At 44.4% G+C, this 27,664-nt stretch overlaps 1 protein-coding gene across 1 annotated transcript in view; it reads right to left on the bottom strand.

Annotated features, from left to right (window-relative positions):
- The window catches only part of CDH4 (cadherin 4), an 809,637-nt gene that overhangs the window by 112,198 nt on the left and 669,775 nt on the right, over nt 1-27,664 (bottom strand). The gene's annotated exons all lie outside the window — the stretch shown is intronic.

Here is a 27,664-nt window from a genome sequence, read left to right on the forward strand (position 1 = left end):
AGCTTAACAGCTGCAGAACAGGGGAGGGAGGATGAAGCCAAATGATGCTCAGATTGAGATTCGTGCTGGTAAAAAAATTTAAAAACTCCTGATAATTAATGGAACATAACAAAATAATGTCTCCTTATGAAACCGCAGAAAAACACATTGCACCGATGAACTGGTATCTTCACATATCGTTTAAATGAACGCATTGCACATAACAGACAAACTAAGCCATTGAATCTCAACAGGAGTCTGTCAGTGAGCTTCCGATCAAACTTTAAATGCAGAATCATATTAAAAGTTGGGATGTCAGATAGTGTGTAACTGAATACTTGAGTAACCACAACAAATTTTATCGGTTACACCACTATTCAATAGACCATAGGGGCGGGGCTGGCAGCACTTCTGGGGGTCCCCTGGCACCCCACGCTGCTGCCTCTGTATCAGGATGGCAGGTGGGAGCTGGTCCACGAGGGGAGCCAGTTTAAAAACCAGCTCCCTACACAGACCAGCTCTCACCTGCCACCCTGCGCTGCTGCCTCTGATACACAAGTGACGATGGTGGGGTAGTAGCAGCCATTGTCCGCGGGGCACCCAACCTTACCCAGGCTTACCATGGACAGAGGCTGCTCTGTGGGATGCAGAGCTATTTTTTTTTAAAAACAGGTTGAACCTCTCTAGTCTGGCACGCCTCGGGACCTGTCTGGCGCCAAACCAGAGAATTTGCTGAACCATGAGAGGTCAATATTGTCTAGCAGCATTACTAACACTGCCACTGCTTACTGGGCCCTTAGAAGACATTGAGGGGTAAATTAGAGCTAAATAACATCACAGAATAGTGAAAACCAGGACTGGGTGGCTGTAAACAAACTTTATGAGACTGCAGGAAAATCGGGCACACTCATGATAAGTGGACATCCGGCTAACTAAAATCATGCTGAATCATGGATGTTGCCAGACTGAGAGTGCTGGACCAGAGAGGTTAAACCTATATTAGAGTTTAAAAAAATGCAACAATTAACTTCTAAAAATGAATGTAGGTTGCTTTCTCTTTGTTGTCAGCATTATTAATCTGGAGCTATGTGAATCAAGACAGCTGGTTCCAGAAGCTGAGAGGGACTTACCCAACAGCTGAAGATGAACTCAATAATTATTCAACCCCAACCTCCTTCATATGTTGTGTTATATTTAAGATTAATCAATAGGTACAAATGACTAGCGCCTGGCATATCTGCACTATACTAGCACATAGTCAACTTTGTCTTGTCATAGCTTAATATAATTTTCTACCACATTAGCAGTCTTTATAATATCCTGTCTTTTCAAATAGCTATAATTCAGAATCACTGCATAGTTCAATTCATAGTTCACACAGACAGACACACACACACACACTCCTCTGTTCAGACACACCTTCTCTTTATTTCATTACCCAATAGGATTATAATGATGATTAAAGTTTCTGATGAGGTGACACTCAAGGCCATATCGAATTTTTACCAGGACCACTTCAGAAAAATTCTTTGGGTTTTAAAGGATGGAAAAAGAAATGAACATAGTATCAAACATTGTGCTGTAGCAGACATTAAAAAAATCTTATATAGATTCAATGATCTGGGAGACGGTGTTGCATAAATTAGCTTACCATTAATATGCCTTATTTGATGTAAATTTTACAGTGTAAAATTATCAGGGCAACCCTGATGGAGTTGGAACATGTGCTTAGTATATTATGATGATGGCCACTGGGAAACCATAGAAGATCCATTGGCTTCCAAGCCATCTCCAGATGAGATATTCAGTGACAAACTAATTGGAGTGGCACAAATCTTGTTTATATGTGTAGGTGCCCATTTCAGACAGAATAACATTAGCAGGAAGCTCATGTTACATGATCTCCACCACCATCAGAACTTGTATCTTGATTCAGGGCACCTCTGCAGCACCCATTGCTTAGGCACATATGCCCAGGCAACAAAGAATAAGGAAATAATATTCTCTCTTGAATTAATATGAGATTTTGCTTAAGTCACATTTTAATTGCTCGGGGTAAGAAATGTCCACCCCAAGATATACATCTGCACAGCTGTCCACTATGGAACTTTCATACATTCCTCCAAAGCTCTGGTACTTGGCAATATCAGAAACAGATGCCAGTCTAAATGGACCATTCATTCGATATACAATAACAATCTCTATACAGGCAGCCCCCGGGTTACGTACAAGATAGGGACTGTAGGTTTGTTCTTAAGCTGAATCTGTATGTAAGTCGGAACTGGCGTCAGCCGCTGCTGAAACTGATCAGTTTCAACCGCGGCTGAATCTGGATGCCAGTTCTGACTTACATACAGATTCAACTTAAGAAACCCAGGCGTCCCCAAGTCAGCTGCTGCTGAAACTGATCAGCGGCTGATTCCAGGAAGCCTGGGGCGGAGCAACTCTGCCTTGGGCTTCCTGTAGTCAGCCGCTGGTCAGTTTCAGCAGCGGCTCACTTGGGGATGCCTGGGGCAGAGCAGCTGGGGTGCTGCTGGGTTGCTCCAGTAGCGTGGCTCCTCGGCGCTACTGAATCAGGACGCCTGGGGCAGAGCAACTGGGGTGCTGCCAGGTTGGTCCGGAGCGGCACTGCGGGACCAACCCGGTAGCCCCCAGCTGCTCTACCCCAGGGGTAGGCAAGAAAAGCCTGGTCTGTTGGGCGGGGGGGGGGGGCACTAGCTGCACCCTCCCCCCCAGCAGACCAGGGAGACGGGGGTGGGGACGCCCAAGTCCTCCACGGCTTTGCTCCGTCTCCCTGGTCTGCTGACCTGGGAGACGGGGAGCAAAGCCGCAGAGCAAGTGAGCAGTGGGACAGTCCAGGCGCACCGCGGCTTTCCCACTGCTGGCGTGCTCCCAGGCTTTGCTCCCCATCTCCCTGGTCTGCTGGTCAGACCAGGGAGACGGAGAGCAAAGCCGCGGAGCACGCCCACAGCGGGACAGCCCAGGCACGCTTGGGCTGTCCCGCTGCGGGCGTGCTCCGCGGCTTTGCTCCTGTCCCCCTGGTCTGCTGGGGGGGCGGGGTCCAGCAAAGCTGCTGGACCCCCCCCAGCAGACCAGCGACACCAGAGCAAAGCCGCTGCCTGCGGGTCCCGCTGCCTGGGCAGCTTTGCTCCCGGGAAAACGAGCAAAACCGCCCAGGCGGTGGCTTTGCTCGGGTGTCCCTGGTCTGCTGGTGGGGTCCAGCGGCTTTGCTGGACCCCCCCCAGCAGACCAGGGAGACCAGGAGAAGCTTTTCTCGCCCCGGAGGACACTGGTGGCGACCCGCCACCCGTGAGCTCCGGGGCGAGAAAAGCCCCGTTCGTAAGTGCGGATCCGACGTAAGTTGGATCCGCGTAAGTCGGGGACTGCCTGTATTCCTTAAAACAGAGAAGTCCCATCCTTTGACAGAGTTTACATGAGGAGTGTAAGGAGGGGCAAACGTTTTAACTTGATAATTTCTAGGACAAAGTGTGGGCCAAATTCTGTCCTCGGCTACTATATTGTGGTATTTGACTAGTTTTTACTCGACAGCCTTTCTTCTAACCTTAAGGCACCCTTTACATTTCAGATGGAACCCTGAGGATGCCCTAAACTATCACTGCTTAAACTCTTCCTTCTACCAAAAATTTCCTGCTCTGTAGCCATCATTCTCAGTCAGCATCATTCATTTCTGAGATGGAGGTCTTTCTCCAATTTCTTTTAGAGCATTCCTAGCACCTACCATCACAGACAGCAAGGACAGAGATGATTATGCCTACTTCTTTAATCCCTTACCTCCAGGAATCCCTCATTCTCTCCTTCTGCACCACCAAACCACTATATTTTCCTTCCACCTTTACCCCATTCCCTGTCAATTCCATACAGTTTTTACTCTCTTTCATGGCCAGGAAGGTGAATGGCAAATCTTCTCTCTTCCCTTATTTCTCTACATAGTCAGGAGACTGCCTGACAGAGCTACAACTTTCTCTACAGACCAGGAGAGATCACTCTGGAAAAAAAGTAAGTACAACAGAAGGAGGAATCCTGCCAAACAGTTACTGGGGCTACTATATGATTAAGTAGCTAATGGAGCACTCAAGTAGATGAGGCTTTTTTGGAAAAGCTAACTGAATTTTTTGCATCAGTCTTCACTGCAAAGGATGTATGAGGGAGATTTCCAGATATGAGCCATTCTTTTAAAGTGATAAATATGATGACCTGTACCAGACTGTCCACTGCCAATAGATGAAGTTTTGGAACAAACAGATATATTAAATAGTAATATGGCACCAACACCAAATGGTACTCACCAAATGTTTTGTAAGAACTCAAACATGAAACGGCAAAACAACTAAATGCAGTATGTAACCTATTTCTCAAATCAGTAGCAGAAGACTGGAAGATAGCTAATGTGATGCCAATTTTTTTTGAAAGGGGCCAAAAATGATCCTGGCAATTACCGTATTTTCCGGCGTATAGGGCGACTGGGCGTATAAAACGACCCCCTATCTTTTTAATTAAAAGATAGGGTTTCATCTTATACCCCAGCGCCCCTCCGCCTCCTTTGCTCCCGGTGTCCCTGGTCTGCTGGAGATGGTCCCCAGCAGACCAGAGGCACCGGGAGCAAAGCCGCCAGGAGCGCCTGGGCTGCCCCCCCCGCCGCCGCCGGAGCCCCTCCGCGGCTTTGAAAGCCTCGGGGGAAGCCGGCGGGGGGGCATCCCAGGCGCGCATGGGCTGCCCCCCCGCCGGAGCCCCTCCGCGGCTTTGAAAGCCTCGGGGGAAGCCGGCGGGGGGGGCATCCCAGGCGCGCATGGGCTGCCCCCCCGCCGGAGCCCCTCCGCGGCTTTGAAAGCCTCGGGGGAAGCCGGCGGGGGGGCATCCCAGGCGCGCATGGGCTGCCCCCCCGCCGGCTTCCCCCGAGGCTTTCAAAGCCGCGGAGGGGCTCCGGCGGCGGGGCATCCGGCATACAAGATGACCCCCGATTTTTGGGGGATGTTTTTTAACTTCAGAGGTCGTCTTGTACGCCGGAATATACGGTACAGTCTGGATAGCCTAATTTCAGTATGTGACAAATTGTTTGAAATGATAATAAAGAACAGAACGATCAAATGCATAGAGGAACACAATATGGCTATGTCTACACTAGAAATTAAAATCGGAAAAAGATACGCAAATTGCAAACTGTAATTTGCATATCTTTTTCCACTTTTCTTCTGAAAGAGGCTTTTTTGCCATTTGGCCTATCTATACAGGGCCAAATGTTGGGGAAAAAAACCCTCTTTCAGAACATCCCTTCTTCCTCGTGAAATGAGGTTTACAGAGATGCTGACAAAACACATCTGCTTTTCCAACATTTTTTTGAAAAGTGGATGCGTTCCTTGGACGTGGCAGAGCTTTTCTGGGATACCTCTGGTATTCCAGAAAAGCACTGTAGTCTAGACATACCCTATGTTGTGGGAGGGAGGGGATGAATACCTCACAAATCTATTACAATTCTTTGAAGGTATCAAAAACATGTAGACAAAGAGAATCCAGTGGATGTAGTATATTTGGATGCTCAGAAAGACTTTGGCAAGATTTCTCACCAAAGGCTCTTAAGCAAAAAGGAAGATAAGAAGGAAGCTCCTGTATTGGCTCAATAACTCATTAAAAGATCAAAAACAAAGGGTAGAAATAAATGGTCACTTTTATCAGTGGAGAGAAATAAACAGCAGAGTCTCCCTACAATCTGCACTTGGACCAGGGCTGTTCAATATATTCATAGATGATCTGGAAAACAGGGTAAAAATTGTTATGGCAGAAAGTTTGCAGACAATACACAATTACTCAAGACAGTTAAGTCCAAAGCTGTCTGCAAAGAGTTATAAAGGGATTTCACAGAACTGGCTGACTGAGTAACAAAATGCCATGAAATTCAATGTTGATCAGTGCAAAGTAATGCACACTAGAAAACAGTAGCCCAGCTATAGATACAAATGACAGGGCTGGCCTTACCATGAGGCGAACTGAGGCGATCGCCTCAGGTGCCAGACTGTGGTGAGGGGGTGAGGGGGACACCCCTAGGACCCAGAGTGTAGAAAATTGTGTCTGCTGCTGGTGCATATATATTCTCTTTGCTCTAGATGCACAGAGATAGTGGAGTGCTGTTCTGGAGGAAGGCTGGCACAACAGACATAACAGGCAGGCAGGAGAAAAGGTGGCATGGGTTCAGTGGCAGATATAGGGCAGGGTGAGCAGGGTGGCTGCCCTGGGCCCCGTGCTTCAATAGGCCCCGCGCCAGCACCAGGGGCAGACTGGCCTGGCAGGATACCGGGAATTTCCCGATGGGCCATCCGCCGAAGGGCCGGCTGGTCGCTGCTGGAGGAGGAAGGGGGAGATTGTGGCAGGGCGCTGCAGCCCTGCACTTTTGAAATTCCCCGGCACCGGCCAGTACGGGCCACGTGGGGCCAAGAGAGCACATATGCGGTGTGCTGAAACACCACGCAACAGCTGAGAGGGGAGACGCCTGGGCGTGGCGTGGCATGATGCCACAGCCCGGAACTTTAAAACCATGTGGCCCAGCATTGTACCACACGGTTTGGCATGTGGCCTGGAGCCTGGGCTGGGGCTGGGGCCGGGGCCGCGGTGGCCGCTGCCGCCGCCCTGCACACTGGAAGGCAGAAGGTGGATGGCAGAGGAAGGGGCTTGTGCTGAGAGGAGTGGGGGAGATCAGGAGAAGAAAGAGGAGGAGAGACAAATGCCAGGGGGCCAAGTGGAGACAATGAGGAAAAGGGCAGGAGGGGAGGTGTTAGTGGGAGGGGGGACAGAGTGATGCTGGGAGAGGAGAGGGTAAGGGCATTGGGGGCTAAAAGGGGGAGGGGGAGGTGCTGGGAGAAGGCTTGAAAGGAGGGGTATGCGTGAGGAAGGTGGGGATGGAGCAAGGCATGTGTGAGGGCACAGGGGCCTGAGAGGAATGGGGGCAGAGAGTTGTGAGGGGGTGGGCATCAGGGAAAGAGAGGGCAAAGGGCGCAAGGTCAGTGAGGGAAGGGGGAGGCACCAGGATGGTGCAGGGGTAAGGGAAGGTGTAGGTGCCAGGGGACTCTGGGGGTGAAGCAGAAGGGCAGACACCTGCAGGGGAGGGACCAGCACCAGAGGAGAGAGGCAGGGCAGGTGAGTAGAGGGAGGTGTTAGAAGAGGGGATGAGGAGGGGTAGCTCACCTGATCAGTGTGGGGCTACTGGAGGAGTGGGCATGGGGGGACCCCTTTTTTCTGTTTTTTCTCCAAAGGGGGGGCCCTGCGATATTGTGCTGCCCTGGGCCCCGCAAAACTCTCATCTGCCCCTGCATGGGGGCGTCATTTGAGCTCCCCGCCTCAGGTACCAAAATGTTGCGGGCCAGCTCTGAAAAATGATAAGGTCTAAATTAGCTGTCACTACTCAAAAAAAGAGACCTTGGAGTCACTCTGAATAGCTGTCTGAGAACACCTGTTCAATGTGCAATGACAGTCATATAAATAAATAAATAAAGCTAACATTAGGAAAGGGATAGATATTAACACAGAAAATATCATAATGTTACTACATATCCATGGTACACCCACACCTTGAATACTGTGTGCTGTTCTGGTTGCCCCATCTCAGAAAAGATAGATTTGAATTGGAAAATATACAGTGAAGGAGGGCGGGGAAGTGGGGTATAGAACAGCTTCCATAGAAGGACAGATTAAAAAAAGACTGGGATTGTTGAGTTTGGAACATAGACGACTGAAGGGGGACATGATAAAGGTCTACAAAATGGTGAATGGGTATGGAGAAAGTGAATAGGAAATGTTATTAACTCTTTCATGTAACACACGAACCAGAGGTCATGCAATGAAATGAATAGGCAGACGGTTTAAAACAAACATAAGGAATTACTTCCCACCACATACAATCAACCTGAGGTATCGATTGCCTGGGAATCTTGTGAAGGCATAAGTATAACTGTTAAAAATGAATTAGATACATTCATGGAGGATAGGTCCATCAATAGCTATTAGCCAAGGTGGTCCGGGATGCAACCCCATGCTTCAGGTGTCCCTAAACCTCTGACTGACAGAAGCTGGAACAGGATGAGAGGGAAAACATCATTCAATAAATAGTCCTATTCTATTTATTTCTGCTGAAGCATCAGCCACTGGCCACTGTTGGAGGATAGGATACTGGGATAGATGGACCACCAGTCTGACCCAGTATGACCATCTTATTCTGATCTGTGAGCTCTGCCTCGACTACAAGTCAGTTCACAATGGCAGAAGGAAAATCTGAAGCCTTACATTTCATTCCTGACTCGCCTCACATAGCTGAACATCTCCAAATCTGTCTCTAAAGTTGTGCCCAATTATTAGTCATCTAACAAATGGACAGACAACACTTTTGAACTGATATATTTATCCATTGGCAGTGTTGCTAGAGCTGTGTGGGTCACAGGATATTAGACAGACAAGGTGGGTGAGGCAATATCTTTTACTAGATTAACTTCCTTTGGTGAAAGAGACAAGCTTTCAAGCTTACACAGAGCTCTTTTCAATCTCTGTGTAAGATCAAAAGTTTATCTCATTCACCACCAGAAGCTGGTTCAATACAAGATATTAACGTCCCCCACCTTTTCTCTCTACTATTTCTTCAAACAGGTGAGAACAGGAGATATATGAGAAGGCCTTTCTGCAGCTGAACAAAAATCAGTTAGTGGCAGAGACATTCATTCATTCGTTTGTTCGTTCATCCGTTCATTCATTCATCCATTCAGCTTCACTCACGACATGTTGCAAAGTGTGCTTAAAACCTGATTTCCACCCCAGAAAAAAATTCATTCTTATTTATAAAGTAACAAAGTACAAAAAAGGGTCTCCTGGTTTGATAAGTGCTTCTGTGATTATTCCTTCAATAAATGCCACAAGGTCCTTCAGCTTGTTCTTTCATGTTTTATTTTGGTTTGGAGCAGAGAAGAGAGAAGTCAAAGAGACAAGAGCCTGTGTCTTGAATTACTTGCTTTATTTTCTTATTTATAAAACCCAGGGAACCACTAGAGCATATTTCATTGGTACTTGAAGAACTTTTGACCACTGGATTATACTTTGTGAACTGCACTCCCAGGGGACTATAACCAATGCCCAGCTATAGAGAGTGTCACAATTTATCAGGTAATTGCATCCTGTTAGATGATAATACACTAACAGTAGCCTTTCAATATTATCACCTCAGATCATGACACAGTGCTCTCCTTGAATAGAAATAATATAGCTTTCAAAATAAGCAGCAAGCCAGTCTGCTGCTAGAAAGTCTGTCAGCAAAATGCATGTACAGGAAAGCCAGCATATTCTAGACATCAGTTTACTGCACTGGAAGGGGGTGAAGAATGTTAAATGAAATGTAATCACCTCCTCTGACTTTTCTGCTTACATTTCTGTGTCTCATGCTAAAATGTACCATTTGTTTTGTTCACTGGATGTGCTTTTAAGGTTCCCATCACCATAATACCTGGAAGCACAAAATATTAAGGATGGGATTTTCAAAGATGACCAATTCCAGTTGAAACTCATGGCATGTTAGGTGCCCAATTCACCTTAAACATCTTTGAAAATCTTAGCCTACGTTCAGAGTAAAGGTAACTGTACATATACAAGGAGAGATCTGTTTATGCAACGATTCACGTTGTTTTGCACATCAAGGCTGCCAAAACATGAAATGGCCTGATGTGACCATGCAAACATCCAACTATACAATAATGCCCATACTGTGACTTGCCCAGAAATGGGATAGTGAGTGCAAGGAATCCTTATTCCTTTCAGGCTAGGACAGTTAACACACCTTTATGGGACACAGCAGGGGCAGCCCACGACTATAGGCGGACTCAGCCACCACCTAGGGCACCGCCTTCAATGGGGCACCCAATGATGACGTCAGTCCACTGACAGCCCTGCAGGCGGGGGTGCCGATTGCGCGTTCTGCCTGGGGTGCCAGCTGCTGCAGCCTGCCTCAGGCCACTCCTGGGACAAAGAAAGACAGGGAGGCTGTAGGATCAACATTTTAGTCTTGCAGTCAAACTATCAGGATATAAGGGTGTGTAATAAACATATCTGGCTCCTGTGCAGCACAGTACATTTTCAATGGGCTGTCTGACAGGATGCCGGGTTCTAGAGAAGTGTAGGAATTTTTGATGTTGGATGACTGAAACCTTCACAGAGGGGCAGTCATGTTTTCTGATTCTTTCTGCGGTCAGATCAAGAAGATTCTCTTGGCTCCAACTAGGACGTGAAAAGGTTTCATCAGCTCTTTGAGACAGAGGGGTATTCTAGGGGAAAACCCACAGTCAAAGTTCAGACTAGTGTGGGAAATCCAGCTGCTTTCAGGCTGTACATATGTAACCCACATGCCTACTGGATGTGATTCACTGTCCTGTGAAGTGGCACTTAGATCCCTTATAGAGAGAGAAAGAAGGAGTGTGCTCTACAGCCTTAGCTGAGAGCCACTGGACTTACAGCTGAAGCTGTAGAGGCTCATGCACTAAGCTCCAGAGGTCCGAGTTTCGTTTCTGCCTATCGGTGTTACAAATACATAAAGTGATTAATTTATAAATGTAAGTGAGGGCTCAGAACATGGAAAAGGGAGAAGATTAGACACAATGCATCTGTAATCTTGTCCCCACTCAAGTCAATAAGAATTTTGCCAGACATTTCATTAGGGCCAGGATTTCATCTACATAATTCAGGTGAATTCATTCATAGGATATACATTGTTTCTTATGTCATTGGGTGAGCAGGTTGAAGCTTCTTCAAAGTAATGTATTATCAAAATTATAACTAACACATTAATCCAGGCCAATCCTCAACTACAGACAGCTCCGAACCTTAAGTAAATACTTAGCAGTAGTTACACACCACACCCCAGGTACACTTACCCACAAACCTACGCTTACAACAAACCCTGTTGCCAACTCTGTCCACATATCAATACAAGTGACACCATCACAGGGCCTAACCCATACACCACAACATCAAAGGTTCCCACTGCACATCCTCTAATGTGATATATGCAGTCAAGTGCCAGCAATGTCCCTCTGCCATGTATAATGGCCAAACTGGACAGTCTACAACAAAGGATAAATGGACACAAGTCAGACATCAGGAATGGTAACACACATGAACCTGTAGGTGAACATTTTGGTCTCTCAATCATGGATTTAAAAGTAGCCATTCTTCTACAAAGGAATTTCACCACCCAATTACAGAGAGAGACTGCAGAACTGAAATTCATCTACAGATCTGACACTGTTACTTTGGGCTTGAATAAAGACATTAACTAGTTAATGCATTACAAAGCCAATTTCCCCCACCTTTGATATTCACATTTGCATATCAAAAGCTGTGAATGGGACACATCCAGCCTGACTCAATTAGTATAATTAACACTAGTTCTGCAATTGAAAGGTAACTGCTTTGCTGTTATATATACTCTGGATTCTCTAATTTCCATTCCAACTCATCTGAGGAAGTGGGGTTTACCCATGAAAGCTCGTGATATATTTGTTAGTCTCTAAGTTGCCACAGGACTGCTCATTTGACATTAATCCAGGGTTCCTCTACAAATATGCCCTGATCTAAGGTCAGCAGTGTTATGCCAGAAATCATCTTCAGATCCACAAGAGTTCCTTCTAAAATACTAATACCAAAGGCAGAGGTCATTTAAGTGACAATAGCAGTTTCTTCCTATAGAAATGGAATAGCTTTCTCAGATTGGCATGTGGATAATTTAGGGCTTATCTAAATATTGTATGTGAAGTGTATGCACTGATAGCAGAAACCATGGAGAAAGCAACTGAGAGGGCATCAGGACGAACAACAAGAGCAGCCCATGTTATTTTGTTGTCCCTCTCTCGGCTGTGAAATCATTAATTCCTGTGCAGTACATATAGGCGGCCTCTTTAGTCACCGTGTAAAATGTACAGTCAATCTGAAGACATGCACATTTCCTATGGATTGTGATGATCGCTGGAAATCCCTCTCCTATTTTCTCTTGGGTCTCTAATATGTGGCCAGTCAAATCACATCTACTTGCTGGTTTACAAGGCAAATATTATGCTTTTATCTTTTTGCTAAACATCATGTCTTTAGCTGTCAAAGATGAACAGGGGCGGGGAAGCACAAATTACAATTCTAATAATGAATTTCCAAAGCCCATCACACTCCTCAGCAATGCAACAGTGGCAAAAAGATAGAATCAGGCAAGATCAAACCCTTTCTAAGGCTAGGATTTAGTGCTAAAATAATTAGAAAAATACATATCTCCAAAACAAACGGCGTGGAGAATGAGTATTGTCCTTTTAACTACTATTTCATCTTGGCATTAAGCTCCCATGGCAGTTAAACAAATACAGATTCTTCAAACAGAACAGCTCACTGCAGCTACATCAATACCACTGCACTCAAAGTACCACGTTCATTAGCCTGCTGGTTTATAAGCCAACTCTTCTAAGTTGGATAGGCAAAAATGGCAAAAATGACCCTTTCATAAGCTGATCCTGTTATTTCAGCAGTTGGCAAACTACGCTTCCCGGCTCATCAGGAACCACTGGTGCATCGGGATGTTTTGTTTACCTGGAGCGTCTGCTGGCATGGATCCCCACAGCTCTCAGCATCTGATTCGCTGTTCCAGGCCAATCGGAGTGGTGAGAAGTGGTGGCCAGCATGTCCCTCAGCCTGTGCTGCTTCCCGCAGTTCTCATTGGTCAGGAACAGCGAACCACAGCCACTGAGAGCTGAGGGATTTCATGCCCGCAGACGCTCCAGGTACACAAAACATCGTAGCCTGCAAGAAGCTTACGCTGAGGGGCTGGGAACTGAAGTTTGCCAAGCCCTGATCTACAACGACAGTGTAGACCCATTCAGAAGCCAACCCCTACTTGTTGATTCTTCACTTTTACTGAAACAAAACAAAACAAAAGCAGCTTAGGAATGAGTAGACACAGTAATCATTCTCTTGGTGAAGTGGATGGTACACAATGCAACGTGAGGAGCATGTCCCAATGTTTGCTTTAGCCTTGTAAAGATCACGTGTAGTAGACATGAAGACAATGCTTTTCAAATCAGCATTTCTACTGATACATGTTTTGATCTCTTTAGAAAGGCAGAAATTTACCAGAAAAGCCATTAGCTGGGATACAAGACTTACAAACTATTAATTTACAGACCCTCTGCCAGCTCATCAATTGGTGTAAATCAGATCGGCTGAATTACAACAGCTGAGGAACTGGCTCCTCTCCTCCTTTTTAAACATTTAACATTGTTTACTGCTCCTTCTAATGGACAGAAATTCCATATTCATATACATGTTAAATTGCCATCCAGAAACAGATCATTCTGCTTGTCTTTTTTTTCATAGATCCACAGAATTTAAGGCCAGAAGAGATCATTCGTTACAAAATTCTAACCATCCTTTCTGCCAGTGGAATTTGGCTGTTAGATTTAGGGTCAGAACCTGTGTAGTATGGTTATTTGAACTGAAAACTACAGCTGCAGCACTGGAAATATAAAATATTATCAAGTGTGAATAAATGGCCAATTTGGAAATATCAACTCGTTGCATCAAGTGCTATGCATAAACATGGCATACATATGCATAATTGCTTCCACTGCCTTCACACTGAACACTGGTTTTAAAACAGGAGTCACAGGATGATGGGAAAGCATAAATTCAACTTAGATTTTAGGGGGAAATTGACTGTAAGGTTAAATGGACAACAGAACGGACTGCCTAATTGCTACTATAATTATTCCAGTTCCTAGATCGCTAAGGAACAATCACATGTGTTTATGGAACACGGAGTATAAGTGCCTTCATGTTTACAGCAAAGAGTAGTATAGATTATCCATTTTAAACCTATTAACAATGAACCAATTTTTCAATCTTTGTGCCTAAAGTTAGTGTTAGTTATTGTACTCTAATGGTGCCTATAATTGTCCAGTGTGAATAGTTCCTTCCCTCCTTTAAAGGGCCAGATTCTGCCACATTGTTTACCATATTATTCTGCAAAATCAGTGGCAGTTCTCCAAGAGTAAGGTTCTAGCAGAATCTGGCCCTATTATGTTTGCCAATTCACAAACATCATGTCTCCCACAACTGTATATTTCATTTTTGTAAACAGGATAAAAAAATTCCATTTGGAAGGTCAAACTCCCCAGACATTGTGGAGTTGCAATTGCTCTTCTTTGTGCTTAAGCTGCTTTTCCCCCGCATTCATTTGAGAAAAACGTCTGCTATATGCTGACATGGACTGTAAATTTATTCATGTGCCACAGACAGAGTGGCAGTGATAAGACCTCTGTAAACAAGGTAGCCAACGGGTACATTTTAAATACTGTAACTGTGAACCCTTAAATTTAGCTGTGGGCTACATTTTAAAAAGATTTACTATTAAAATGAATGTACATAGTGCTAGAAAATAAAGAGTTAACTAAGTCAGTCTTTAAAATGCTAATAACAGACAATGGTTTGTGGATAAGTTAATTAGCAGAGCCAGCTTGTGTTTAATTATTTCACTTGACCTGGTGCAGATTTATACACTAATCCCTTTTGAGAGGGGTAGGAGCTGTCAGAAACTATGTGATGTACCAGAGGAAAAACTTTAAATCTGTCTGAGCTGAGTAGGTACTCTTCTGAGTAAAACTCAAATGATACACCATTCTCCACTATTCTCCACCACAAGACAAACTCAGATGGAAAAAGAAATGCTGGCCTGAGCCACAGAGACTACATTAAGGACCCGATGAGCTCTCTACTATGAAATGATACTCCCCAACCCCACTCCCACTTAATAATGTGTGAATCAGCCCACTGTCGGTGGTGGTAGGATTTCAGGAACAACCTGAAACAAGTGCAAACTTGTACGAGAACTTGGAGCTCTCTGAAATCTTTTAGCAGACAACAAATGGAATAAGAGGTGCCATTTCAGACTTTGGTGATGGGGGGGGGGGCAATCTGTGCATGCCGTGATGGGGGAGGGGGCGGAAGAGAGTGAGAGAATGGGAGGTGGACTGAGGACAGAGGCTTCAGCAGTGTTACTGAGCATGCTCAGTACAAGCCAGGCATCAAATGGGGAGGAGGGGAAACCAACGTACCCCCCACACATATCAATTCTATCCCGGGGCTACTAAGGCACCGGAAAAGTCTACTTTTTCGGCAGACAACTTAGCAGTTAGCAGACAGGAGCACGGTGTCTAATTCCTATATAAAAGAAAGAAAATTAAATAAATATTAGACCCACTCAGCTCTGACACTAACATATTCTGACATCTTGTGGCAAGTGACTTAAGGGATACTGGTTGGCCTTAACATTTTAATGTATATTCTTACTTTGTTACTAACTCTGTGCAGAGCGAGAGAGAGCGCATCAGGACTCCAGGGTTCTATCTCAACTCTGGAAGGGGAGTGGGGTGTACAGCAAGGGGGCAGATGCATTTAAGCTCTCTATAAGAACACCTTTTTCCAAATCCAATATATCTTTTTTTAGTTGAGGTGGCCAGATCTGCATACAGTATTCAAGATGTGGGCATACAATGACTTTAGATAGCGGCAATATGGTATTTTGTCTTATTATCTATTCCTTCCCTAATGATTCCCAAAATTCTGTTATCATTTTAGTTTTTAGACTGCCATGGTACATTGAACAGATGTTTTCCGGGAACTATCCACAATGATTCCAAGATCTCTTTCTTGAGTGGTAACAGCTATTTTAGACAACCCCATCATTTTTGTATCTTTAGTTAGCATTATATTTTTCCACATGTATTACAGGCAGTCCCCGGGTTACATGGATCCAACTTACATTGGATCCCTACTTACAAACGGGGTGAGGCAACCCTGCATAGCTGCTTCCCCCCAGCAGACCAGGGAGACGCGGAGCGGCTTTTCTCAGCAGACACCTCAGCTTGAGAATAAAGGACTGAGGGAAGTGAGGTGTGGGAGAATAAAACTGAGCTCTGGAGAAATGTTTGGCTAGAGTTTCCCCTACAATATGTACCAGTTCCAACTTACATACAAATTCATCTTAAGAACAAACCTATAGTCCATATCTTGTACGTAACCCGGGGACTGCCTGTACTTTGCACTTATCAACACAGAATTCCATCAGCCTTTGTGTTGCCCAATCACCCAGTTTTGTAAAATCCCTTTGTAATTCTTTGCAGTCAACTTTGGATTAGTCACTGTTTCCCCCTTTCCAAGAATATTTATAAGTTTAATACAGTGATCCAAATACAAATCCCAACAGCACAACACTCGTTCCTACTCCTCCCCTCCCCCCATCTTTTAAGTGGAGTGCCTGGCAATGTTTTCATGATGTTTTAATGATCCTTCAGTAACTTGAATTCTCAGCCTGTTATTCGTAATCACCCTGCCTCCTTCTTTTTATAACAAACTCCCTGCCCCAAAGGCAAAGCTGTAAGCAGCTCAAACTCGGTGGCATTCAAGAACTACCTCTGGAGCCAAGGCATACAACTTCAAGCAGATGTCAAGTATGCAATCCAGGAGTTCAAACTGCGGGGTGGGGGGGGGGGGGAGGGAGCTACTGCTCCCTAGCCCCTCATAAATGGCACCCTTGAATGGAATAAAAACTGAATAAGATCTCTCTTCAGTTCCCCTTCAGAACTTTCTATTTGGAATCTAATTAGACTCAAAAGTACTTTTTTTCTAGAAAAAAAAGAAAGAAAGGTGTCTGGTTATGAGTTTATGAGAGAAATTAATGATTCTAAAGACATTGTTATAGTTTCACATACAAGAGCATGCACAGAGCTAAAGCATACCATATCCTAATGCCAAACTCAAAGAGAAAGGTAAAATAAATAAATAAATAAATGGAAAAACAATTCTGTTCACCAGTGACTAGCTCTAGACTATATGATTGGGAAGAAAATTCCCTCCATTTCAGTTAAGGAATAAGAAATCATCCTTGGTGGAGATTATTCAGGATAGGTATAAACTGGCTCACCAGATATCTTTAAATATCAGCTGTTTCTGTCCTCTGCTCATCATTACAAATGACTTATGAATGCCCAAGACCCTGAGCTGAAAATGTTTCTCTAGAACAATCAGACTCACCATCATCATGTGAGCAACAGCATTGCCTTTGCTTCTTACTCTTCATTAAGACATCAAGAGAAGTGGGGGAAATGTCAGATGAAAGGTAAGGTGAGCAGTGACATGGGGCAATCTCTGTTTTAAGAAAAGCAGTAGGACCGGGAGGCAGATTACCTATTAGCTTCCATGGCAGCAGCATGTCACTGGAACAATGGAATTGTTACCCTCAAAAGTGAAACACCTGAGTGGAGGAGACAAAGCTTTCTTGGCAACAGGTCCACAACTAACTTCTCAAAGGGATCAGCATGAATGTATTCGACCTAACTTTCCTTCAGCAAAATTGCCAATTGTATCCTGCTCCCATACCTAACAAGGAGATGTCTCACTGACTGCAGAATGGAAAGATAGATCCTGAGAACACTGTGGCTGTGTCTAGACTGGCAAGTTTTTCCAGAAAATCAGCCGTTTTTCTGGAAAAACTTGCCAGCTGTCTACACTGGCCGCTTGAATTTCCGGAAAAGCACTGACGATCTACTGTAAAATCATCAGTGCTTTTCTGGAAATACTATGCTGCTCCCGTTCAGGCAAAAGTCTTTCTCCGAAAGACATTTGTGCAAAACGGCCAGTGTAGACAGCATAGTACTGTTTTCCGCAAAAAAGCCCCGATTGCGAAAATGGCGATTGGGGCTTTTTTGCAGAAAACCGCGTCTAGATTGGCCACGGACGCTTTTCCGCAAAAAGTGCTTTTGCGGAAAAGCATCCTGCCAATCTAGACGTGCTTTTCCAAAAATGCTTTAAACGGAAAACTTTTCCGTTAAAAGCATTTTCGGAAAATCATGCCAGTGTAGACGTAGCCTGTGTGTTCATCTTGACCCATGTGAAGTGTTGAGATACCACTTCAATTATATAAATCCCTAGCTAGATAGACTGAATAGGGCAAAAAATGATAGAAGAAAAGTTCAATTTTTTAAAAAAGTTTCAGAAGAACACATAAAATACACTGTGGGCTGGAGGTTTTGAATGGAAACTTTTGATTTGCTGTCTGGTGAGTGTTATACCAAGGTGGTAATATTTCAGCAAGTTGCAGGCAGAGTGTATGATTGAAATAGCAAGAATGCTTGTGATAATCCTCCACAGAAGCTACCTGATTATGGCTCACCCACTGAGTGTCATGTAAACCTAAGAGCAGCTCCACTAGCTAAACAGAAAGGCTGATGTACTGATGATTCAGCATGTCCAAAGTGTGCAGCCCTGCATCTCCTTTTCATCAGCATGACCACAGGAAGATAAGGATTAAAATGTCCCGAGGATCTATTGATCTAGAATGGCTCCCAAAGACACCGGCTGGCATCTAAGTGGTTTCCTCTCTCAGTATGTCCCGAGTAAGTGATTGAATGTGCGTTCTTTGCTCTGTTTTGCTCTATCTTCAATAGTGTTTATCTGTGTTTGCCAATATTATTCACTTCCTGAAACCTGTAGTGATAGCAGCAGCATGTGCATCCAAACACAGATCCTATACGTAGTGAATGGAGCTAGGGCCATGGGGAGCTATTTGCCTGAAATTCAAATTGTGCTACCAGGTTTTGTAGCTTATATGACTAATTGTTCTTTGGCCCATTAGGTTTGCATCTAGCTCTCCTTCTTCCTTCATTTGATGGCATGAAATTTGTGAACGGATAACTACTGATGTCATAATTGAATGTGCTAGGGTGGCCCTTCTTCTAAGCAGGAAGCGAAGCCAGGAGAAATCCTGGGAATGTTTCCTTTTTTTTCAGGAGCCCAACTAATTTCCGTGGGTCTTTTCTCGCTCTTAGGGCTGACACGGCTTTTGAATCTTTTTCTCTATCCTTTCCTTCTGCTTCAGGTGAATGATCTGCTTCTCCTATGATCTCCAAACCTCTTTCCTAGGGACACTCGTGCTCATGCCCCAGTTCTCTCTCTCTTTCTACCTACTTCCACTACTTAAAGTTCCTCTGGCAGCTATAATGGCAGCACCTGTGAAACTTCACCATGGTAAGTGACAGACTGGGGTTTTCTAGGGCTACCTTTAACTCTGAGAGTCATAGCCGGCACTCATCCCCCTACCACTTATTCATATTTCCAGACACACACTTATTGAGTCTACTTTGTAATGATGTTTCTGTTACTAGCTCCTTTACTTTCCTCCTCTTTATTTGATTCATCCACTGCTGCTTTGGTGAGTGGAGAGTCACATATCCTCCACCTTGCTCCCCCACCTGGTCTTTAAGGGGCCTTTATAAATTGGTCTTATTAAGTAGGGTATAAAATGTGTCCACCAGAAATATAATGAAGAAGATAATGAAGATAACCTGTGTCAACTAAACTGTCTCCAACACATCTCAGCACATCATCTCCCTCAGCAGGCAAATAGATAATGTTCAGGCCAGCCAATGGGGGGAGGTTTAAAGGGAGTAGTTGCCCTGGGGCCCAGCATTCCTGGCGACTCTTAGGGATGCCGGGGGAGATGGGCGTGTTGCATGGCACGCTCCAAGTAGTGCTGAGGGTAGGGCGGTGGTCTTGAAGGCTGGCTGATTTGGCCCTGTACCTTCTGCCTGAGGACCTATCCTTTCTAGGAGGGGATTGTAGAACCACGCCTTTCACTTTGGCTATGTCTAGACTGCAGGCTTCTTTCGAAAGAGAAATCCGCTTTTTCGAAAGAGAGCACCCAGCGAGTCTGGATGCTCTCTTTCGAAGACGGCCTCTTTACATTGAAGAACGCCTTCTTTCGAAAGAGGAACTTTCGAAAGAAGGCGTTCTTCCTCGTAAATTGAGGTTTACCGCCATCGAAAGAAAAGCCGCGTTCTTTCGAAATAATTTCGAAAGAACGCGGCTTGAGTCCGGACGCAGGGGAAGTTTTTTCGGGAAAAGGCTACTTTTCCTGAAAAAACCCCTGAGTCTGGACACGGCCTTTGCCTAGGTACTCGGTCGGCTCCCCTGATAACAATGATATGATTTCTTAAATTTCAACTGGAGTTTTCTGGAATGACAGGGGAACCCAGTTCAGAGCTGAGGACTGGTACGCCCCAATTGTCATCCTCTAGAGTGCATTGGGAAGAACATATTATTTTAATATCAGAAAAACTTTTCCTCATGCTTTAGGTTCAGAGATTTTGGCTATGTCTAGACTGCAAGCCTCTTTCGAAAGAGGCTTTTTCGAAAGATACTTTCGAAAAAGCCTCTTTTGAAAAAGAGCGTCTAGACTGCAAGCGGAACTTTCGAAAAAGCAAGCCGCTTTTTCGAAAGAGAGCACCCAGGCAGTCTGGATGCTCTCTTTCGAAAAACCCCTGTTTGCATTCAAGAACGCCTTTTTTCGAAAGAGCACTTCCGAAAAAAGGCGTTCTTCCTCGTGAAATTAGGTTTACCGCCGTTGCAAGAAAAGCCGCGTTCTTTCGATTTAATTTCTAAAGAACGCGGCTGCAGTCTAGACACAGGTGAATTTTTTTCGAAAAAAGGCTACTTTTTTTGAAAAAAACCCTGAGTCTGGACACAGCCTTTAAGGCCAAAGGGATCATTAAATCATTCAACCTCACATCCTTCCTAACCCTGGCCATAGAATTTCACCTGTTTTGAATGCAATATACGTTGTGTTTAAGTGAAACACATCTTGCATCCAGCCTTGATTTAAAGACAGCCAGAGATGGAGCATCTGTCCTTTTCTTTGATAGTTTATTCCAGTAGTTAGTCATTTTGCTCTGAGGTAGTGTCCAGGAAGCCTTAAGGCCACATGTTCAAATACAGAGACTCAAGATCAGAACACACAGATATACACATGTTTTAAAAGCAAGAGCATACCAAAGCAACATATTTGGAGATTTTCCCCCTTGAGCATGCAACTGCAGAAGTATTTTTCTGCATGTGTTTTTAAAACACGGACCTCAGTGTTCCATTTTGGAAAATAACATCCTTTGGACCCATGAAAATCAGACAGAGCCTAGTTGTTTTAGATCTTTTTGGAAAGAAAGAAAGAAAGAAAGAAAGAAAGAAAGAAAGAAAGAAAGAAAGAAAGAAAGAAAGAAAGAAAGAAAGAAAGGACTACTACACAGCAATCACCATTTAAGGCAAAGGATTCAGATAATACATGGAAAATATAGCTCATATTTAATGGTACTTGTCAAAGAGCGACAAGCCCTGACCAACTTGTCAGCCATTACCGCTCTTTTCAGGTGGCTAATTTTGGCGATGAAAATATTAAACAAATTCACATACCACAGAGAAGCTAGTTGGACGTTTTTTCCCTTTCATTCACTGTCCCTACTTTTATCTCCCTCAGCCATCTGATCTCCATAGATTCACTGAGGTATCCCTTGTATCATGTCCAGATCTTTCAGTATCATGTTGCAGCAAAACGTTATTATAATCTTATTCACAGAGGGCGGCGCAGACTTGGATAGCAGCACACTGATAAGCAGGGAAGGAAATAAAAAACACAGATCCTAACCCCATGCTAAATCCCTTTTGTGCTGTTCCAGTGGCATAAAGGGGGATTAAAGCTGCCAATAAGGCTCTGCTCTGGATTGTCCTGTCACAGATGATTCCCTAGTGCTGTAAAGCCAGTCCAGGTTATCTGCATTCTGCAGCTAGTATACAGGGCTGTCCAAGAGCAGAAAGGGGCATTGCTGGAATGCACTGCATTGCAGCAAGCCCGGGCCAGTGGAATAAAGTGCAGAGGGTCATTCCAGAAGATGTAAATTAGAGCAGCTCAATGGGTGCTCTAGCTTGCAACAGAGGTTGATTAAGGCCTCGGTTATCCCCAGGACTGGAAATACAATGTCCTTTCTGCCTGCTCCTTCTCTGTACAGATGCTGAGCAAAATTCTGGTGCACATTAGTCTCCAGCCCAATAATTCTCCAGTACACTTACCAATGGGTTTCTAACAAAAGGCTCAGGACTGGCCTTATCATGAGGCAAACTGAGGCTGCCTCAGGCGCCAGACTGGGGGGGGGGGGGGGCGAGGAAGGAGGGGGCACTAGGACTCAGAGAATTGAGACTTTTCAAAGTTTTAGCCCAAGCGTGGGGGTATGGGGGTATTATTTGAGTTCCCTGCCTCAGGTGCCAAAATGTTGTGGGCCGGCCCTGAAAAGGCTCTGGCAGATACCAGAAGACAATTGCTCTCACCTTGCTGCAGAGTTACCATGAAGGGCACAAGTGAACCCAACACTGGCCTAGCTGAATTACAGGGGGTCCTCGCTATAAGTCGCCCTGGTATTCATCCGTTCCACACTAAAGTCGTTGACGTTTGTAGGAACTGATGTGTTATAAGTCCTCCCATTCCCCGCTATACGTTGTGCGAAACACTTCCCCCAATTTGCTTAAATGGGAGTCTGTCGCGGGGAAAAAGTTCCCCTCTTAAAGTTGTTTCGCTATAAGTCCAAGTTTTTTGGAACATATTTTTGACTTATAGCAAGGACCCCCATACATGAAAAAAGCAAAGACACCATAAACGAACCCTTTCAAAACCCTGGCCTCCCCAAAAATTCTAATTTCCACAGACGTATTGGAGAAGAGGTCAGCCGCATCTTCCAGGCAGTGAGAGGAACCGTTCCTCCCACACTGCTAAAAATCCTGCTGTTTCATTCATAAATAAAATAAGCCACAAGCTCAGTTGCTGGCAGGCACTCCCTTTTATCTTTCCCCTTGGTTGAGAAAGAGACTAGCAACATCACATTTTCAGAAAGCCAAGGGTGGTAATCACAGAACTGGATGTCATGTATTTTTTAAAGCATTTGCAGCAGCACAGCTCCTACCCTTTTTAAAAAGAATTAGAAGCATGCCGAAAATTCTTAAGAAGCTGCTTAACTCTCTTCTTTATTTATTTTTAAAATGAGAAGAATGCACTGGAAAAAGGCGACAGTCAAAAGGAGAGTTCAGAAAGTTAGCGCCATTTCACTTCAAGCACTGTGGTGCCGAAATACTTATTATCTCAAATAAGCCCAGATGACATTTGAGATGTCTCAACAATTATTGGCCTGCCAGCAATGTGTGGAATCAGCCAGTTCCTTTTCTCTTGCTATTTTTTTTTTACATGCTCAAAGTCCTCATTCATAAAATATGTAGTGAGAGCTCTTCAGAGGATGATATTGCCTATGCTGTAGACCTGATGAAGGTTACTGTGCTGCTGAGACAGATATCCTGCCACAAGATAAATCAATGTAGCCGGTGGAGTTGAATTACTACATCAAGAGCTCAGTGGTTGGCATACTGGCCTTCAGAATGACAGTCTGGGTTTGATCCCTGGCTGGCTGGACAATTTCGAGCTTCAGTGAGAATGTGGAATAAACACTAAGTGTGGCCCTAGTCACTATCTCCTGGGTACAAATATGAGATTTTTGCACACTCCAATGCCATGTGTTAGGGATACACTTGGTTCATTTATCTCCAGCATGTACCTCAGTGGTACAGACAAAATGAGAACAATGAGGACTGGAATCCGGACATGCTACTAAATTAAGCAAATAAAATGATTAGCAATTGGCTAGCTGCTTTTTCTAGAACAACTTACTTTTGCATCAGCTTGCTATAAACCAAATAAAAGAAGCATCTTTTCCTTACAGTTTGGTTATGTCCTGCCCATTTCATATCGTTACGGCCTTTCTTGCAAACTCAAATATTCCATGCTCCAGTCACTGCCTGATTTTTATCCCCTTGTCTTAATATGTTCTCCAACCATCCATTTATATTTGCTTCATTTTTGCCAGTTTTGAGTAAGTGTTTGATTTTAACCTGATGTTAACGTCAGTGTTTCAGTGTGCCTTTGAATTTTTGGTTCTTTACATTCTAAAACCCCATCATTTCTCTATTAGTTCAATGAGATAGATGCTCTTTTGTTCCACCCTTGGCACTTCTCACCCTTTTGCAGGCACAAGCTTAAATTAGACTGTTACTAACCTGTCCTCCTTTAATAATTTTTATGAAGTGCAGTCCAATTTTCTTTATCTTCTGTTGGGATCCATTCAATTAAGCACAGGCATAATGAGTGAATGGACACAGAGTTTTGTGACCATATTTACATCCAGATTAATGGGAATCAGGTAAGATAACTTTAAAGCTATCAATATTTTAATACCTTTCCTTTTCATTTTGCAATCTTCAGTGTCAGACACATTTAGAGTTTTTAATTTCCTCCTCAGCTGGTGAGAAATCAGAGTTTATACATGGCTGTAAATTACCAGAATTTGCCTCAAAATAGATTCCTTGCAGGTCTTCCATCTTGATAGGCAGTTGAATGACTGCTCATGACACACAAACTAAGCTGCAAAGATGATCATTTATTGGCTACTGTAATGAATGTAATTTATTTATCTACATATTGCTGAGAAACCAGTATTTATCAATATCAATATTTAAATGAAGACTCAGAGAGCACTAAATGTATAACATAGGGAACTCTGAGGCAACAGAAATGCTGAACTAGATAAGATAAAAATGTCTTTTCTTATCTTACCTTTACCACTCATATTTAACTATTTTATCCAAATAAACCTAGACCTCAAATATGAACCTGAGTCTTATTTACACTAAGACTGTGACAATGACATTTATACCCACTTTACATTGCTAGAGCTGTGTAAAATGTCCACTATGTAAGCTGATAGAGAGGTTCTATATCATAGAAATGTAAGTGACTAGTTCACCAGTCACTTCCCCCTGCCCTGCTGCCTCTATCAGCAAGGTTCCCCCTGCTGCCCTTCAGCCTTTTAAATGTATTAAGAACCTGCTGGCTCTTAATACATTTAAAAGGCAGAGCCATAGTGGGGTTAGCTGTGTGGTGCTGCCCCTTTGACATGGTGCTGTGGAGCCCAGGGTCACCTGGGGACTCCCCAGCTGATCCCGGGCTCCGTAGCATTTCCGCCAAACCGGGATCAGCTGGGGAATCTGCTGAAATGCCATGGGGAGCCCGCTGGGGGCTTTTGTACATTTCGAAGCTGCACCCATGTGCAGCCCAGACTTCCAGCTGGTGCCGGTCTGCACATGGTGTTCTGCATTCCTCCTTTAAAAGGTACAAGAGCCCCAGTAGGGGCTCTTGTACATTTCAAAGGAGGAACGTGGAAGTGCCTATTAATTAGTCAAGTAGTAGATGGCTAGTTAATTAGCCGATATATAATATCCTTAGTCAACCTAAGATATGTAACTACAGCTACAAGAATAGTGTAGCTTGAGTTATCATACCTTAATTTGAATTTCTGTGGTGTCCCCACTGTGGGAGGTCAATGGGACAAACTCTCCTGTCAACTTCCTTTATTCTTTGTGACCCTGTGGAGTACCATGAGTAGTTGATTTAGTGGGTCCTTACTAGACCCACTAAGTCGAACCCTGGAAGATTGATTTCCAGAGCATCGATCCTGGGGTAAGTGTAGACCTGGTCTAACAGTAGAGTGATTCTTTAACATTATTTGGGGAAGTGGAGTTACTATGTTGGCAAAAGATCTTCTATCAACCTATGCAGTGCCTACACAGGGAGCTATCACAGCACAGCAATGATCACCCAAGTTCTGCAGTGTACACATGGCCTAAAAGTTTTTTTAAGTAGTAGAGGAAAAAGGTGTGGGGGTAGGGAGAGGGCAGAAGAAGCAAAGATTCTGCCTTTGTTTTTTTTCTGTTTGATTGTTTTGGCTAGTGAGTTTTAAAGCTGATTTGCTCTTCCTTTGCCTCTAAGCCTCTGAAATTACTAAACAATTAGGATGTCTCTAAGACCTAAAAGTCAGGTGAACAACTTCAGTTTTGCCATTGATTTCTACAGGATTTCACCCCTTAGGATTTAGGATCCAGCTTTGGGTACTTGGTTGTTGTCCTGTCATTTCTAGGGCTGTGTCTAGACTACATGCCTCTGTCGGCAGGGGCATGTAGATTAGACACATAGGCAAAGGCAAATGAAGCCGCGATTTAAATGATCGCGGCTTCATTTACATTTACAGGGCTGCCGCGCGGAGCCGACAAACAGCTGATCAGCTGTTTGTCGGCTTGCGCGCCAGTCTGGACGCTCCCCTGCCGACATCAAAGCCCTTTGTCGGCAGCCCCGTTATTCCTCGTGGAATGAGGTTTACCGGGGCTGCCGACAAAGGGCTTTGATGTCGACGGGGGAACATCCAGACTAGCACGCTGAGTGGACAAACAGCTGATCAGCTGTTTGTCGGCTCCGCGTGGCAGCCATGTAAATGTAAATGAAGCCACGATCATTTAAATCGCGGCTTCATCTGCCTTTGCCAAAAAAACAAATCTATATGCCTCTGCCGACAGAGGCATGTAGTTTAGATGTACCCTAGGAGATTACTAGTGATTCTTATGCTGCCTATCTCCCCTTTTCTACACACCAACAAGGGAGAATGAAGAGGGCAACTGACCCATGTCTCAGCAATTCTAAAGGGCTTTCGACCGCCACTGCTGCTACTGTGACAGTGGTGGTGGCTGGAGTTCCAGTCCCTTTAAATCATTGCTGGAGCTCTGTTGCCTGAGGAAAGAGTAGCCAAAGCCCCGCCCCTTCCATCTGAGGCCCCACCCATACTGGAACCCAGCGAGGTTGTCAGTTCCACTGCTTCTACCATAAGTCTGCAACAGGCTCCAGCATTGCCTGGAACAAGCTATCTGCTTATGATTCTGTTAAGTTTCTGATTTTGTAAATAGCGAGAGCATGGAAAAGCCCTTTGTCATATGTACAAAGTCGCCTAGATCAGCCTGTGGAAGAGACAAACTGCAGTGCTATGGTTTTTCCTCAGCTCTGTTTCCTGTCTTCACCTCCAATCTCTTACAAATTCTTTTTTCATCTGACCAGCTCCTCAGTCAGCTGTTTCACGGACCCTCCTCCCTCAAGGTTGCTGACACTGTGCCTCGGGTGAGCCCCAGTTCTGTGCCAGCTCCATCCAGCACCCCTTGTTTTGGTTCCAAATCTTTCTGACTGCCACCAGGGCCTCCTTCTGCCTGCTGCTGACTTGCTATCCAGTTCTCTGGGTTCACTAGCGGCCACCTTCCCTTGCTCTAAGGCAGTGTTTAGGATTTCTGCTCCCAGGCTGGACTGAGATGCATGGAAGCAGCTTGGAATCCTAAAGCCTTAGTATAAGCCTTGAAGCAAGAGGCAGCCCCAGATGTTTGAATGAAACAGACAGAAATGCTGATAGCAAAGTGTTCAGTTGCCAACTCTCAATACTTCTTCCTCCAAGCCAATCAGAATGCACTTTGGGGACAGGAATCTCTACTGCACAGCCTAGCCAAGTTGCTTTTAATTTAGGGGCGAGACATTCCACTTCCTTTTCTGTTCCATTTTTCTGATTGATTCTGGGGACAGGAAGTCCTAGCATTTATGTTAATCTGATCATTTTTTCTGTGAGAGGTTGGGAAGTCTACCATTGGATTCATCCTGACTTGATCTAATAAGATGTGCATTTCCAAAGCAGGAAGGACTTGTGAGGATCATTTTAGCTAATCTGTGATGGTGGAGTGTGGTTTTAAGACTTAGCACAGTTTTTTTCCCATTTGGAAAATTAGCATATTCTGCAATGACAGAAAGAAGATATTTAGAGAAGAGCGCTTCTCAAAACAAAAATGTAGGTGCTTTAATATACAGCAGGAGATGTTTTCCTAATGTTAT

Source organism: Pelodiscus sinensis, chromosome 18 (assembly GCF_049634645.1).
Source record: "Pelodiscus sinensis isolate JC-2024 chromosome 18, ASM4963464v1, whole genome shotgun sequence".
NCBI lineage: Eukaryota > Metazoa > Chordata > Testudines > Trionychidae > Pelodiscus > Pelodiscus sinensis.